Source organism: Cydia strobilella, chromosome 1 (assembly GCF_947568885.1).
Source record: "Cydia strobilella chromosome 1, ilCydStro3.1, whole genome shotgun sequence".
Taxonomy (NCBI): Eukaryota; Metazoa; Arthropoda; class Insecta; order Lepidoptera; family Tortricidae; genus Cydia; species Cydia strobilella.
This window is the reverse complement of record NC_086041.1, coordinates 11,678,049-11,696,314: the sequence shown is the minus strand read 5'-3', so window position 1 is coordinate 11,696,314 and position 18,266 is coordinate 11,678,049. Positions and strand designations below refer to the sequence as shown.

The 18,266-nt window shown below is 36.4% G+C and overlaps 1 protein-coding gene across 1 annotated transcript in view; it reads left to right on the top strand.

Moving 5' to 3' along the window:
- Positions 1–622: 622 nt before the first annotated feature.
- LOC134740988 (mucin-2) overlaps positions 623–18,266 on the top strand; it is a 65,232-nt gene continuing 47,588 nt past the window's right edge. The window contains exon 1 of the mRNA XM_063673703.1: positions 623–667. The gene's annotated coding sequence lies outside the window, so the exon portion shown is untranslated. The remainder of the gene's footprint in view (positions 668–18,266) is intronic.

The window sequence follows — 18,266 nt, the reverse complement described above, 5'->3', positions numbered from 1 at the left end:
GGGAACAAGTAGGTAAACACTTATATATTTACGCTTGGAACAAACTATATTAAATAGGCATACGTTTCAATATTTATTATGACATTCAAGCCGATTAACTATGCTGTCTATCGTTAGGGTCGGTTTTAACACTTTTAAATAAGTATACAGTATTGAAAGTTACGTCAGAAAATGCACGTCTTAAGACTTTTATACGTAAAATCACGGGTTTTTGTTTTCCAGATCCTCTTACTAAAACTAAATATAGGTTACTTATGAAATAAATACTATGAAAACAGATTATATCGCGAATATTGGATTTATAATACATCCCGACGTTTCGAACCCTTTACAGCGTTCGTGGTCAACGGGTGACTGAGGAAAAAACTACAAAGTGTAAAAATACCTACATACTAAATATAATAAACCATCACAGACTATAAACTTTAAGGCTGGTTGTACATGCAAAATCAGTTCATAAGGCTAGTTATACACTTATACATTACAATTATCATAGTTTTATAGTTTTATTTCATGAGTAACTATCGCGGTAACCGAAGACTTTTAGTTGCCGATATTACATGTTTAATTGTTTTTGCAAAGTGGTGTAATACAAATCTCACTTACATTTTATTTTATTTCAGTTGTGATCTTGGTGCCTGTAAAGCGGTTTCAAACAAATTCTTAGGTAAGTCAAAAGTTCAGAACGTAATACATAATTGTTTGTATTTACTAATTTATTTACTCATGCAATAATGACTTAATGTGTTTTGCAATAGAAATGGCTCTGTGACTAGATTATAATGGCTTAGCTACGCGTAACTGGTTGAACAATTGTTCCCATCCTTATTACTCCACATCTTTCTAAATGAGATGAATACAAATTAAGCAAATTTAAGGTTTTCCTCTACATGATTTATTAAACTTTGACAACAAGTTATAAATAGGCAACATTTGTAGAAAGTAGAGTTAAAGTGCCACTACACCCGGGCAGGCCAGGGCAGGGCAGGGAGTGTAGTGTGTACTTATCAAAGCATGGGGTTTCCAAGCAACTGGCATTGTTTGATGTGTCGAACGACCCAAAATCGACACACATAGAATTAGCAAAATAACAAAATTATCTGTATTTATTTCATGCTTTCCTTATACGATATTAGATAAAATCCCCTAAAGAGTCCTCTCTTAAAACCCACCCCAATCCATCCAGTTACAAAAATATATATTTTGTCCATTTCGAGATCAAATAAGTACCCGATCAAGCATACGACTAACCTACCCAGCAAGTAGTATGACAAAGTTCATCCATAAATCCTGAAACCTATGCTCCGGAACCATCAAAAACTAAAACTAAATTGTAATTAACCCCTTATCAACTTCATCTCTTGCAGAATGATCGGTTACGAGCACCTTACACAACTTATACAGCATCATTAATTGTTATTTACATAAGCATGCAACAATAGGATCATGAGAACGGTTCTGGGCGTTTTTAGTGTTGCGACTTGCGAGTGCCATGTGGATTTCGTGTTACTGTGTTATGTTTAGCTTAGTGGTTAGATTTTGCGATAATCCATTTTGTAAACACATGTAATTAATTCAGCCAGTAATTGATTGCCACTAGTTTAAGAAATATATCAACGACATCAGAAAAATGATTGAAATAATTGACCGAGCCGAGCGATGGTCTCCGTCTCAGCTTGAAGAAAAATTATTTTGTATGTCTCGTATGCTGTCTCAGCGTTCTTTTGATTGAACGGTGTCTAAAAGTGACATCTGTTTTATCGCATTGTTAACGTCATCCACTATTATGCCTGCAAATCATCACATCAGTTACACAATTAATATATCTCAGTAATACCTGGAATTATAACCAGAAAATATACGTATAAAAATAGTAGGTAACAGGTAGGACACATTAACAATGTAAATGATTTGTATAATTAATGGATAACAATCACTCAAACGGTCATCAAATATCAACTAGTACATTTGGCCAACCTAACTCAGAACTAGACTTAAATACCAAATGAACCTTTGAAATTGGAGCGATTGCGACATTGTCAGTAGTTTATTGAGCAGAATACCCTGGGAAGACTAGTTGATTTGTTTAATGTGTGTTAATTAGGTTAACTCTAATTTTATGTACAAAACTTGACATGACATATGACATTCGAATTGTTTGTTTTTAATAATGTTATTTTATTTTGTAATAATATGAAAAACTTTAAAGTACCTACCTACCTAACCTTCCTATTCCTAACATAACGCGGTAATTGCACAACTAGTACTACAAAATCCATGCGCTAAAATCAAGGGTAGAGTCACCTTGGTAATATATTATACTAGCGACCCGCCCCGGCTTCGCACTGGTGCAATGCTGATGTATTATACATATAAGCCTTCCTCCTGAATCACTATATCTATTAAAAAAACCGCATCAAAATACGTTGCGTAGTTTAAAAGATCTAACCTTACATAGGGACAGACAGACAGCAGCGACTTTGTTTTATACTATGTAGTGATACCCTGAATACCATTAAATATGATAACTAACTTGTCAACTTTAAATTAATCAATAAAACTTTAAAGTATTAACATTTATAGGGATTGCTGTAGGAGGAGGCCTTTCGCTAGAGGATATTAAATCCTATTAAACTACTTTTCCATACTTAGGTACAATCACTAGACTTATATTGACCGGGATATAGACCGTGATTACCTTTTGTATTATTTGTGAGCTCCCGATATTTCGACGCAGTTACATGCATCATGTTCACGGGTGACTGAAGATAGCGGGTGGGTGTCAAAGTTGTGTAGACAGCGCTCTAAATATCGGGAGCTCACAAATAATACAAAAGGTAATCACGGTCTATATCCCGGTCAATATAAGTCTAGTGAAACTAACCGTGAATCATTCAAAACTCTAATTAGGTACAATCATGCTTTTAAAGACTTTATAGCTAAGGTAATACTCCAAATAAGAAACTTTCAACCTAAAATACGTAAGAAAACGGACAGACGGACGAACGAAACTATAACGGTTCCGTTTTTTGCAATTTTATCTACGGAACCCTAAAAAGTGATGTAGGCTTTCAGTGCTCAAGGCTGGATTCGAAACATTACGGTGGCAAACAAGCATACGGCCCGCCTGATGTTAAGCAGTCTCCGTAGCCTACGTACGGCTGCAACTCCAGAGGAGCTACATGCGCGTTGCCGACCCTAACATTCCTCTCCCTCGAGCTCTGGCAACCTTACTCACCGGCAGGAACACAACACTATTAGTAGGGTCTAGTGTTATTTGGCTGCGGTTTTCTGTAAGGTGGAGGTACCTCCCCAGTTGGGCTCTGCTCTAGATCTGGAATGACATCCGCTGTCCTGTGCCCTACCACACAAAGCGAGATGTCATTCACAGTGCCCATACCTCTCTTTTGGACGTAGTTTAAGGACATACCCGGGTCCAAGGACATACCCGGGTCCAATTTCAGTTAATATTTAATAAATAAATAATTAATTGCTCCGAAAAATTAGTTAAATAGATCAAATATGTTTAAGCTAACTTTCCTTAACGTATACCTTTAAAAGAGCAATTCTTGTATATTATATATATTTCGGGGATCTCGGAAACGGCTCTAACGATTTCGATGAAATTTGCTATATGGGGGGTTTCGGGGGCGAATCATTAATGTTAATATATATATCAATACGTTTTTAGTGACGTAGTGTCACAGTTGCAATTGCAATGGATAAATTGGCGGTGAACGACGGATGGTTAGCTGGCAAAATGGGTACCTAATGCGTTGGACCGGCAATCCAAAGATGTGGGTTCGAGTCCCACCATAGCCAGAGTTGATGATCATCGTTGATTTTTTCATTGTGATTGACCACTGCATATACAATTTATAGACCTAATCATATGACAATTTTTTAAGTACGTTTGTAATATTTCTAGTGAAACCAATTATAGAATAGGTACACGCAAAAAATATATTGACTACATAAAATTCGCACAATCGACTTGTTTTTCAAAAGGTCTGTTTTATACCCGCAGTAAATGAAACCATTCTCATATGCGATAGTAAATCTCTCCAAACCCTCCATTAAGCGATACCATCGTATGAGACAATGGCGTGTCCGTATGTATGTCGGTGTGTATGTACTGTAGCCGCTAAACTGTTGTTGCCGAAGAAAAAGTTCAAGGACGTAATGGTTACTATTGAGATGGGTAGGGACAGCACATGAATGTAGCGCGATGGTAGTTCATATTTGTATAAGTTAAATGTTATTTCTCACTTATGTACCTATTTTTTTAATACAATTTTCATTAATCTTTTCCTTACATAATATTTCGTATTTTATGTCACGGCCAGACAGTTGAAATAGAGATATCTCATCTGAACTTGCCTATTTTCTAAACAAACTTAACTAAGGAAGATTTATATAACTCCTGTAACTATCCGCGTTTTCATCCGCTAATAGGTATGTCTTCTTCTTCTTCTTCTTCTTCGTCTTTGCCTTTATCCCATTATTTGGGATCGGCTCTCCTCGTTCTCATGCGCCAGGACCGTCTGTCCTGGGTTGTCTGTGGATTTAATTGGGCTCGTTCTAAATCCTTTGACACGGTGGACCACCAAGTAGCAGGCCGGCGCCCTGGTTCATCCGCTAATATGTATGAAGAATGAATGAACTGAGGGTTCTCTACTGTACTTAAAGCGTAAAGGACAAATGCACGCCTCTGTCTAGGTCTCTCTGTAAATAATATACAGTTAATTATCAGAACCTTATTATATACATATGGATTAAACTAACAGTAGGCCAAGCACATGATTGACGCGACAGTATCTCGCCGCGAGATAGACTACCCGTCTTTTGCTAACTGTATGAATTAAAGAGGGTAGTCTATGTCGCGGCGAGATACTCTCGCGCCAATCATGTGCTAGCCCGGCAGGGGAAGTCAAATAATCAAATTCCTCGAAGTCAAAGTAAGTATTGCATGTTTTATATTTTCGAACACGCACTATTTTACTTAATTTGCCAACGCTACCGATAATCCACTTGCAAAGGCCATCTTCCCATGTGGCATATCGTGACGTAACGACTCGCCTCGCACTAGTTATATTTTATTGACCTTTGTCTAATAAGGCCGACAATTTGAGTGTTAGTTTTCTCACTGCCCACTTCTGTGCATTCCTTCAAGTACTTAGATACCTACATTTTGTGTAATCCGTATGCTTACAAAACAAGTAAACCTATGAGGTAGTTTTGAAAATGTAATATCCCTGATCAGTGATCACTCTTGAAACTTCCTGCATCGACATAAAGTAGCAAAATTTGCAATGTCATCATGAGATATCAGCACAACACTTATTATGCGCATTAGTTCCCTGTTATGTTCACGATATCTACCCTATTTTTGTCGCTAACTAAAACACAATATTTACGCTTATTTATAATCACTTCACACAGCAATTATTGCCTGTCACTTTTGTATAATATTTGTTGGTCGAAATAAAACAACGAACATTGAAGCAAATCTAACAAGCAAGTGTTTCCCACTAACTGTTGACCTCAAACCTTATCGTCATCACTTCACGGGACATTACAGGCGTATTAAATGTGTAACAAGTAACAAGTGAAGTGACCATTTCGTTCCCACGTCACTCGTCAATACTGACATTTACGGCGACCCTGACATTAGGCCGAAACTGGCTGGCGGTTGTTGCACTTACTTTACGTCATTGTAATAAAGCTGACATTATTGGTGATACGTGTGGTATGTTGAGAATAACAAGATTGCGCTTCCGCGGTTTATTCGGGAATTTATTTGCATGTCAGTTACCTAAATAAAAAAAATCGCATCATCACTAGCTACAGAATTGTATCTGAACTTTTCCTTGGGATGTTTTTCCTTCGCCGTAAACCAAGTATTACTTACTTGTTATATTTCGTACTCCGCCAATTTTAGCTAACAGAAGATATTTGTGCTAGCTTTTATCGCGAATAGTCCAAAGTTCAAAGTGTTTTTATTTATGAGTATCAGTTTGACATATACTCACAAATAAAAACACTTTGAACTTTGGACTATTCGTTCGCAGCGAAATTATAAAACTAACCTTTGAGATTACATTTGGATGACGGAATCAACGGAGTTCTGCGACAACGTCAGCAACTCAATTTATTAATGAAAACTGAGTCACTGTCAAATGTCTTGATCGCCCATTTCCCGACGCTGCAAGGCTGCACTAGCAACGCTGCAGTAGTAACGCCACTGAAGTCGCAATTCTTTCTTTCCGATTTCCTTTATAAATAATGTTAGAAGTATTAGTAAATAGCAGCCTAAGAAGCCCACAAATAAGGAAAATCTTACCACTACATTACCTTATCTTACCTTACCTTACCTTATCTTTCGTATTAACTTTACTATGGGTTTATATTATAATAGGTATTTAATTTAATACGGGTAACTTATACAGATCAACTCAGGGTAGGTAGTACTACCTAATCGGAAATGGCTCTTAAGTGAATCAGTGTGTTACGTGAATCTATTTCAAATTTAGTTCCTTACAAGGCTGTAAATATTAGCAACTTTTTACTGATTAGACACTTCTCATCAATCACGAATTGGTAAAACAATAGCAAATCACATGATTATTGGATGATCGCGTAACTCTTAATCTGAGTTAATCAGAAGCGTCCCAAATGCAGCAACAAAGGAGGTCGCACGCCATAACATAACGCCTTATATAACCAGCCAGTATTCTCACTTGGATATTTTGTTCTATTCTGTATTCTGACATAGTTCCCAAAACAACCTATATTTTGAACTCTTGATCAAAATCACACACTGCTTTCTATCTATAATAGGTACATGCATACATACATACAGTAGAACAGTTTTTTTTAATCCAACCGTTTTTATAAGAAGTAACTTGCCCTGAAAAAGCTAATAAAATAGTAAAAATTTGTTGTATAATAAAAATATATTATTTTAACTGAACGGGTCTTAAGTATTCGTGAGTAGGTATAATTTATTTAGTATGGACAACTCATTTCTGTAAAACCGTTTAAAAAAAAAAATGTGTCAAAGTCGTGAGATAAATCTTTCTCCAAAGATCATAATTATTACATAAATGAAAGTGTTATGTAAGTTGCATTCACTATTTTTGTATAAATGCAAGTAGATAAATGTTTATTATCTAAATCTACTTGCTCAATGTGTCGAAATCATATCGACGGTGGAAATTTCAAATGTCGTAAGGGACATACGGCCATATGTCTCTTACGACATTTGAAATTTCCACCGTCGATATTATGTTGTCAAATATTTGGATTGCAGTACAATCGATATTGTTTACGTGACCCAGATGATTTAAATGAAAAGAACTATCAAAACAGTATTGCTTTCACCCCAAACATGGATAATAAGAGGGGTAAGTTAATGAATAATATTTGTAACTGTACTTGTATACATTTGTAACTGGACGGGTAAGTTAATGAATAATATTTGTAAGTACAGTACCTACATGTAAACCTTTAAATGAAATAATTCTTTATTACGACGAAAGAGGACGACGACCGCCCCGAAACCGCCTTTCCATACTAACGTAGTCCCCATTTTCCTCTATGGATAACATTATTGATAATATTTTTACACAATTTGATGTATTTCAATCATAGCTATGCCTTGACCGCTTGTTTTTTTTTGGATTTTTTCATTATTGTAAGAGTTAGAGCATTTAAAATTTTGTATTTTGCTCCTAACTTTTATAATAATTAAAAAAAAACGATAAAAATCAACGACCGTTTGACATAGCAATGACTAAAATACATAAAATTCTGTAAGAATATTTTCCATAATGTCAATATCCAGGGAGGAAAATGAGGACTACGTTTGTATGGAGAATAGATCGTCCCTTTCCTCTTAAGTACTCACTCTTTACTTATCTATGTTTTGCAATATTATTTAACTAAACAGTAGGTACTTAAGTAAAAATTTTGGCTTAATATTCCCACCTAGGTTAAGGTTCAAATATTGTTGCAACTTATAGAAAGCAAGTTTAATTGAAAGTTTAATAAAAAAAATATTCGAGGGTTTTTATCGTGGTTGCTTACATTAAATATAATAAAAATGTCTTTGAACTTAATAAAGCCTTTTAAAATTATAAAAAAAAACATTTAAAATACCACAAAAGTATCAGCACAACATCTGATAATGAATACTGAGACATCATTACCATAATTAGAAAATCATTATTTTACTTTTAGCACGCAGTCGCGTAAAAATACAAAGGTCGAATTTCGTAATATCCATTGATAGTGAAATAGTCATGTCAAGGCGTTTTTGTTTTAAATGCTGAAGGTCGTTATTCAGATTTGCTACTGATTTTGGAATTCACACGGTGCGATGTGTGGACTATATATACACTACAGGTGGTATTATTCAATAAATGTTGCATTTAACACTAGCTAACTACATAGTGGGATGGTACCTACCTAGATTGTTGAGGTAGGTAAATCGGTTTATACTTTATACCTAATCATGTTCAATACCCATATTACATATAGCTTTTGCCCGCGACTTCGTACGCGTGGATTTGTATGTTGGTGGTTATATATTCTACATGAGCATAATATAGAACATTATGCAGCAAAAGATATCAGTAGGGACGGTTAATCATTTGTTAATAATTATACAACGCATGAAATTTGTCTTTCACAAACTACGAAGTTTCAAGACCCTAACTGAAAAAAATTGTTCCCGATATAATCCCTCTCGACCCTCTTAGAAGATTTACAAGTCCACTATTAAAATAATATTCGCTCCCGAAACTATTAATACAAACTTTTCAAAAACGGTGTAAGTAGTCGTCTATTTTAATATAATGCCCTTTTTACCAAGTTTCAAGTTCCTAGCTTAAAAGAAAATCTGTACTTACATCCCCTTTTTAACCCCTTTAGGGGTTGAATTTTTAAGAACGTTGAAATAACTTTTTTGGAATCTTATACAATGCCTTTCTAAGAAGTTTCAAAGCATTTGTTATAGATTCACTTTGAACCCCTTTTTAACCCTTTTAGGGGATGAATATTTAAAAACGCTTAAATTACTTTTCTTGTATTCTAATAACATGCCTTTATGCAAAGATTCAAGTCGCGCACTTAAAAAAATGTTTGACCTCCATACAAACTTTCTACCCCTTTTTCACCACCTTAAGGGATGAATTTTCAAAAACGTTGAAATTACTTCTCTAGTATTTTAATAATATGCCTTTATACAAAGTTTCAAGTCCCGCACTCAAAACAAATTATGATCTCCATACAAACTTTCAACCCCTTTTTCACCACCTTAGGGGATGAATTTTGAAAAACCCCTTCTTAGTGGATACTAACGTCATAAAAGCTATCTATTGTGAAAAATTTAGCTCTCTAGGTTCAACGGTTTGGGCTGGGCGTTGATTTAAGTGAGTCAGTCAGTTAGTCAGGACTTTTACGTTTATATATATAGATTAAAATGTGTGTTTAGGTCCAAATCAACAAAATTTTCTCAATGTAATATAGGTACCCATTAATTACGGTATTCAATCGTGACTACATTATAAGCTGATAAAACAAATAGGTGCTCCTAATTAAATGGACGAGGCCTGCACTTATGCTCAATGCCATGACTAATATAATGTGAACAAGTCTTGCGATTTTTACACGTCTCGCCAAATGTCAAGCGACATTTTTCTCACGATATTTCCTACGCATCCGGATGCATATGCACAATGCTTCAAGGAAAAAACAGAACTTTAATTCAATGTATACCTATTACATCCAACTCCACTATGCAACTCTAGACAATGTTTTGTCAAAGTGCGTTAATCTGAAATTCCTTCAGAAAAAGAAAAATAAACCGGCAAACAATTTTCTAGTTGTCAGAACCGATTTCCATACCTCAGTTATACAATAAAATAAAAAACAATTTATAAATAACACAAATAACCATTTGCAAAAACATTACAAGTAGGTATCTTAAACATTCAGACATAAAACATATACATATGTAGTTGTATGCACGTATTAATAAGGGCAGTGTAACAAGCAAATGTTCGCCAATTTTTTATAAAAATGTTTAAGTGCAGGTGCACGTTATAAATTGCGTTGTATCACATCAGATCCGATATGCATTACCTATTCCATAAATAGAGTCGGATCCGTTACTCTGGAAATGCCAAATCGCACCATCGTTACGCGATATTTACTCTAATAATCCTGGTCAATTACGAGTTTAATGTAGTTAAGTATCTCGTAAGATTCGTAAGAAATGTCACTGTAATTCATCGGTTGTGAGGAGATAATGTACACTGAGCAGACACTATTTGATTGCGATACTAAGTACATAAGATATTCAAATGTCGATATATAACATAATGATTGCGGAATATCGGATGTAGGCACTCTTGATTATTTGCTTTTATTTCATAAACATAGTTCTAGGACCAGTTAGGTATTGAAATAAGTTCAGAACATACTCGTATTTAGATAACTGTTAAAAGTTGTAACGGTGCTAGAACAACATAGTTTTATCGAACTAATTATTTTAAGTTCTGTTCTATGTTCCTAAACTTAGATTACATTTTTCATGTTTTAATAAGCACTTGATAAGCACTAGTGAAAATTTAAATAGCTACCATATGGTGGGGCTATTTGAGAGCCGTGAAGCTATTTTATATTTTAAATATAGAGAACGAAATGCTTGTCTAGGTACATATTTTATACCATCTTAATAAGCGTTAAGATACCTAAATAATATAATATAGGTATAAACGATGTAAAAAAAACTATTACTAACTGTATACTATGTGGCAGTGAAAATTTAACCCCATTTTACGATATGTACTTAAATACAAGGGTCATTTGCTTGATGTTGATTACGTGACTACCAATCTTTGAATGTGTACCAATTTGTGGTCCTCTTAAATTTATGTGTACGACTTCTATCATATATGTAGTATTATAGGTCGTTGTCAAACTTGCAGCACGACTTTATGATTAGCATTCTACATATTATGGCAGTGACTTTGTATTAAGCTCGGCTAAATTAATTAGAACTAAGTACTATTCATAGGCGCTAAACACGTTTTAAGGTCGCATGAACTTTACGTCAAAGGCCCTAAAACAAAAGTCTCATCTCCTAATCGCTAACGAGACAAAAGAGTAAATGCCATGTTCGTGTGTGCCGGTGTTGTGGTGTTGATGTCAAGGATGCCGCCGAACAGTCATGCGCGGTGCGCGTACGCACCCGACCGTTAGCCGCGGGACACTCACGATGACCATTCATCTGGTATCCGTTCATCTTTGGCTTGTTCAACAACTTTGTAGATAAAATAAATGATTAAACGTTATGAATAACTACGATTTCAAAATGAAAGTTCGACACGTTAAGTACTGGACATTATTGATGTACATAATTATATTGTGTCGGCAATGTCCAGCAATGGATCAAAGTCATTAAAGCCCACAATAAATTCGCAATACTCGTATATTGTGAGGATATTTTTGTTCCGGAATCAAACATAACTTTCATAAATATTACGTCATCTTATTATATCCAAATCATACCTATCAACAAGCAAGTCAGTAAATTCATTCGGCAATCAAGTTGTATCAATTCTGCGAATTTTATCTTCGATATCTATCGGATGGAATCTTATAATTGAGAAAAATTGTATCACGCACAAGATCCATCGGACATTGTAACCGTCCATCTCTTTTTTACGACATCATTATGTAAGGAACCTTTTGCTTTCAAAAGGAAAGGATAGCTCATCGATAGAAGGCTTGGTGCCACAGTGATGAACTTGAGCGTGAAGCGTTTTCTAAATTGGTTGATATTCTTCGTCCAGATATATTTTATTTCATTTCATTTATTCCTTGCTTAGTGTGTGTACAAAAGATCTTATGCATAAATCATTACATGTCTCAACACAACCCTGTGAGGGTATACATTTAAGACCTAAGAACTAAAGTACCTATACAGAATAACATTTAATGTACAAAATGTAATAAGTTAGGCATTTGAAAATTTTAACCAGTCTTACATTTTTGGTGAATTAAATTAGTTTTGATATTCTAGTACTTGAAGCAATATGTGCAGTGTCGAGGACTGAGCAACATGTGTAGGTATGGTTTATAGATTTAATTCCCTATTTAATGACATTTAAGTACCATCACTCTTCAGCGCAATCTCCATCCCAGCTCCAACTAAGGTCCTTTGTGTAGGCTTAGCACAAGAGCGCCACCGCGGCAGTATCTCTCTAACTTAAATAATAATAAAAAACCGGACTCGCCCACCGAGGGTTCCGTACTTTTTAGTATTTGTTGTTATAGCGGCAACAAAATACATCATCTGTGAAAATTTGACAGACAGACGGACAGACGGAGACGGAGTGGAGTGTTGGTCATACCCCGTCCCGTTTTTACCCTTTGGGTACGGAACCCTAAAAAGGGACCGGTAGTCACTCGCGCGTTCCAGTGTAAGATATTAACAATAAAAAAAACCGGCTAAGTGCGAGTCGGACTCGCGCACCGAGGGTTCCGTACTTTTTAATATTTGTTGTTATAGCGGCAACAGAAATACATCATCTGTGAAAATTTCAACTGTCTAGCTATCACGGTTCATGAGATACAGCCTGGTGACAGACAGACAGACGGACAGACGGACAGCGGAGTCTTAGTAATAGGGTCCCGTTTTTACCCTTTGGGTACGGAACCCTAAAAAGGGACCGGTAGTCACTCGCGCGAACCAGTGTAAGATATTAACAAAAACAAATAAATGGCCTAGCGAAAATGGCAAACGTAAGTACATCGAAAGGCCAACGCCAAACGCAAAAAATATGTATCGAGATGACAGATGCTACGAAAAATCGCGTGATTATTTTCATACATTAATTAGTTTCGATTGGCGTTTTCTATCAACGATTGTCATCTTGGCTAGGCCCACTGTCCGCTCCAGTTTATCACTTGAGCGCAGCCCATTGGTCGTGATCGACGGTCCGCCTAAATGCCTCCTATTATAACGACTTTCTTTCCTTTATGAGCGAAGAACTAATCATAATAACGAGCTAATAACGTGGAAGAATGGCGATAGATTTATAGAATTGACATACGTACATCATTCATACTGTGAGATAAAAGGGTGTGATGTATGCGGTAACTATGAATGAATCATTGTATTAGGTACATAGGTACATTACTTTTGTACAACTGAGTGGGCAAATAGAACTTGTGCGAACTTTGTTAAAAACGTTAGGTTAATTTTGTTTAGTACATTAATTATACTTTAGTTATTTGCTATTCATAAATGATAAAGGTAGCAAAGCGAAATTTTGGGTTTAAATCTAGGTAAGAGTATCTCTACCTATAGGACAATAAATAAATAGATCACTAGTGATATTATAAGAATATATTATTATTTTATTATTTTGTAATTTTTATCTATGGGTTTTTGACTGAAATAAACATATTGATTATTGATTGATATTAAAACTGGCAGAAGAAAGGAGAGGCCATTGCCCTGCAGTAAGAAACAAAATAGGCTATAGAAAAAAATTATCAATCACGTAGTAAATTACGTACGCCTCCTATCTCTTCAGATATAGCGAGCTGCAAAAGTACATACCCACTTTATGAATGGAATTCATTCATAAACACGTTTGCACTTGTGCAACTGTGTGTACATGATTTAAAAGTTATTTAATAAGTATTATAGTTTATCACAAAGTTATTTAACATAATTTAATTAAAGTAGGTACCTAACCTCAAGTTTAAGGATGAGCGTTAAGTGTGTTCAAAATCTAATTTGCAACATGTAACTTAGTTCATTGACTGATCGTGGGAACTCCTTCGGTCGGTCGTGGGCATATATCAGCCTCCTAAAGATCCAAGGATCATTAATAACAATGGCCGATCGATTTCCGCTTGGGAACCGAGAGCCGCGTACTTGCGACCTTACGACCGGATCGGAGGCTTTATTCTCGATTTACATTTGACATTGTACAAATGATAATGAAATTGTATTGACGCTCTCACCCGCTGTCGCATGCAGCACCTCGCATAACAGCCGTAATAACCATTAGAAAACTCATTGACCTGTTTATTTTAAATAAATAAATAAATCTTTATTGATCAAAATTTTCGATGTTTATTTGTTGCATCTATTTTCGTGCACCAAATCCAATTACAAACTGGTTTTCCGATCCGATAGCTGTTAAATATACAGCCTTATAAAGTAGTAGAAAGTATCTCGTGCGCTAGAAAGAAATACCCGTCTCTTTCTAACAAATTTAGTTAGGAAAAGACATCTATATATATATATATATTGCAGGCGAGATACTATCATGATGCACACTTGCTGAGCCTGCGGCTCCCATTTGTCTCTTCAACTTCCTATACCAACACTGTTAATCCTAGAGTATTCATAATATAGGGTGGGCCAATGATAAATGCATTTTAACGAAAGACGTCAATACGATAAGAGAATTTATCACTGGCCCACCCTATATATATATATATATATATACAATGACACGTGGGACCTCCGAAGTTGCAAGCGGATACTACTGTTCCCTATAGCCACCAGGCGGCCGCGCGATTATTTGTCAGAGTTGTAATTGAACTGCGTGGCGCAGTGTTGATGTTTCATTGATATTACATTAGTACGAAGGATCGTTTTCAAATACGGCCCTAGATCTGGATGCGTTCGAGTTTTGCAATAACCGGGTAAAAGCAAGGTCGTGTCTGTAGCGATAGTTATTTGGGTGATGGATCTTTAGATCACGTGAATGCTTGATACCGTTTAGGTAAATCGACTTCATTTTAATTTTTCTATTTATTTCTTTTTTAGTTATTATTATTAAATATTATGCAAGTACAAGTTATAAACACTAAAGTACGTCGAAGTAGGTAATTAGATAATTTTTAAGCCGACACCAGAGTCAAGTTATTTTATATTATGAGCGGTTTTTTTATTTGGTACACAACCAGTACGTAGAATGGCATCAAATATTCGGAATTTTATAGCTATATATCATCCATGATTTCCAAATGGCCCCACTTTACACTATATACAGAAGCATAAAACACGTGTTCACAGTATATAGGTAAATAGGTGAAGAGTAGCAATAAGCTAACTAGCTAACATTTAACTTTTACTGGCGTAAAATGTAACTTCTGTTTTATTTTTATCAACGTTGATTTGTTTTTGCCTTGAAAGCTATTATAGTCCGAGTACCTGATGAAGTGATGAAGCCTTTAGGTGGAAGGAATAGGACCTTTGGCCGAGTAATCAGTTTCACTCTGATTCGGCTCTACAATACGCGGGATGATGCTATCGCGTGAAACCAGATGAAAACGAAAACGACCTTTCATTGTGCGCACTTTTAAAGCAAGTACGGTCTCGCATGCCGGCTGTCCTACAAAAAATAGCGTTCGTTGTATGGAACTATACCCAAGAAAAAATTGAAGGGGTACACTTACAGTGATACATAAAATTGTAGACAGTAATTGAGGGCGCCACTAAGCTAACCTAACACATGTTGCAAACATCCATAGGTACATCCGTCTCCTTCTGCTGCATAAGTGAGTCTTTTACGTTGGTTAACTGACATTTGACGTTTGCCGTTGACATATATCTATAACAAATATTGTCATGTAACCTCAAAACTTTACAATAAGTATGACCAAATATAATGTTTATATACCACATTTCTAAGACATTTCAAAGATAACCTAATATCCCTACCTAGTTGAAACGGCCTACAATATGTAGTGGTTGAGGTACAGATTGATCCGCTTATTACATATCTAAATAATGATCATATACCACAGACCATTTATTGAACTACTAGCGACCCGCCCCGGCTTCACGCGGGTGCAATGCTGATATATTATACATATAAACCTCCCTCTTGAATCACTCTATCTATTTAAAAAAAACCGCATCAAAATCCGTTGCGTAGTTTTAAAGATCTAATCATACAAAGGGACAGACATCCATCCAGACAGCAGGAAGCAACTTAGTTTTATACTATGTAGTGATACGCAGGTTCTCGGTCACGTTTCTACAATATTAAAATCATCATTGTCCCATGACTAATTTCACAAATAAAAACAAAGTTGAAAAAAAAAAGTTTATGAGTCATAAAAAATCAAAACTACTTACATATTTTAATCTACACATCATTATTGTAGGGTAACCGGTGTAAAGAAACAACATAATATCTAGTTAACAGAGTAAAGGATGACTCACGTTAGACCGGGCCGTGACCGGGCCGTGACCGGGCCGGAGCTTCCGCCGCTTCGTTTTCTATGGAAAGCATCACGTGATCACCTGTCATGTCATAGAAAAGTAAGCGCCGGAAGCTCCGGCCCGGTCACGGCCCGGTCTAACGTGAGTCATCCTTAACTCGTAAGGCTGTAACCTATTGTAACCAATCGAATTAATTATAGGTCCGGAGTACATATAGCAAATAAGTGTGGAAAGAGTGTGGGATCGATAGAATTATTAAGAATGGCCTATTTTAAAATTGTTATGTCGGTTATCAGTTCCGTCTTACTGGTATCTGTAACCAAACCATTGATTAAATTTTGTTGGCAATTTGCCTATCCAATCGAATTAATTATAGTTTCGGAGTACATATAGCAAATAAGTGTGGCAAGAACGTGGGATCGATACAATTATTAAGAATGGCCTATTTTAAAATAGTTATGTCGGTTATCAGTTCTATCTTACTAGTATCTGAAACCACTCATTAAATTGTGTTGGCAATTTGCCGAACAATTGTTGAGGTCGATACTATATCATTTCACATGAAATTCTACTTTCATGAGGTTCTTCTTCTTCCTAGTGTTATTAAGCTTAGTTCTGCGTTCTATGCAATGTAGGTAGCTCCTAACTATAACGCAGTAACGCACACAGGAGGCGTTCAGACCGCGGCGGTCAGAGATAACGCCGTTCTATTCTAAGAGTTCTATTCCCGTCGAGACAGAGAACGCCAGACCGCCAGCCTTTCTTTGGATGAAATCAACTTCCTCCAGTTAGTATTTTGCTTTTCAATATCAAAAACAATACCTACTATAAAATTCATTTAAACTGTTTATTGACATGCGAAAATAAATATAAATCGTTCTTCATCTCACTCCAAGTAATTCGTGAATAATATTATGGAATCACCTTGTTCTTTTCGCGTTGTACATATCCAGGCGCTAGGCTCCCCAAAAGTAACGCTTCGTCTTCGAAAGATGAACTATTTAGCGACATGTTGTACGTACGATAGCATAAATAAAAGTGGAACGCCGGATTTTGGACGCCACTCTGTGTGGGTTAGTATAAGTGTAAGGCCTGAGTGGACGCTCGAAGCGGAGCTTTCGGCGGGGCGTGCAGCGTGACGTCAGACTCACAAGTGATTTGAGCAGCGTGCACTAAGGCCGCTCCTATACGTTTGCATTTGTTTAACATGCACGCCGCACGCCCCGCCCCGCTGCACGCCCAACTCGAGCGTCCACTCAGGCCTTACACTAAGGCCTGACGGGACGCTCGAAGCGGAGCGTTCGGCGGGGCGTGCAGCGTCGCGTCGGCTCACAAGTGATTTGAGCCGCGTGCACTAAGGCCGCTCATATACGATTGCATTTACATATTGCATTACATCGTGACATCGCATGCCCCGCCCCGCTGCAAGCCAAACTCGAGCGTCCACTCAGGCCTTACACTCAGAACGCTTTCGTAAATCAAGCGGTCAGCTGAACGCGGAACTCCAGCCCGCCATAGCTCGTGGGAGCCTGGGGTCCCTTTGGCAACTAATCCCAAGAATTGGCGATGTTGTATTGTCTTCATAAGTAGTAACTTTCTAGTACATATCACTATGTTTACTATAATTTTCATCGAATTTAAAACTGAGTGTATGTTCACGTGACGGCAGCGCCATCTATTTCTCCTATTGAAGATAAATATATGCAGTTACATTGCTGTTTCATCCTAGGTATGACAATAATTATGTAAAAAAAGATTAACATTAAGTTGGGGTAGCTTAAACTAAATAAGTTAAAAACACAAATAGTAAGTGAGTATCGGCCCTATTATTTTGAATCGTGTATCGGGGGTCAGGTATTCATATTAGGTACCGCTAAATCTATTGACTCAAATTGTGTCCATAGTAAAGGAAAGTCAATGAGCCAAGTCATATAATATTTCTATTTACATATTTTAAGTTTTTCGAGAAAGCACTTTATTTGTAAAAGTTTACAGAATCTAC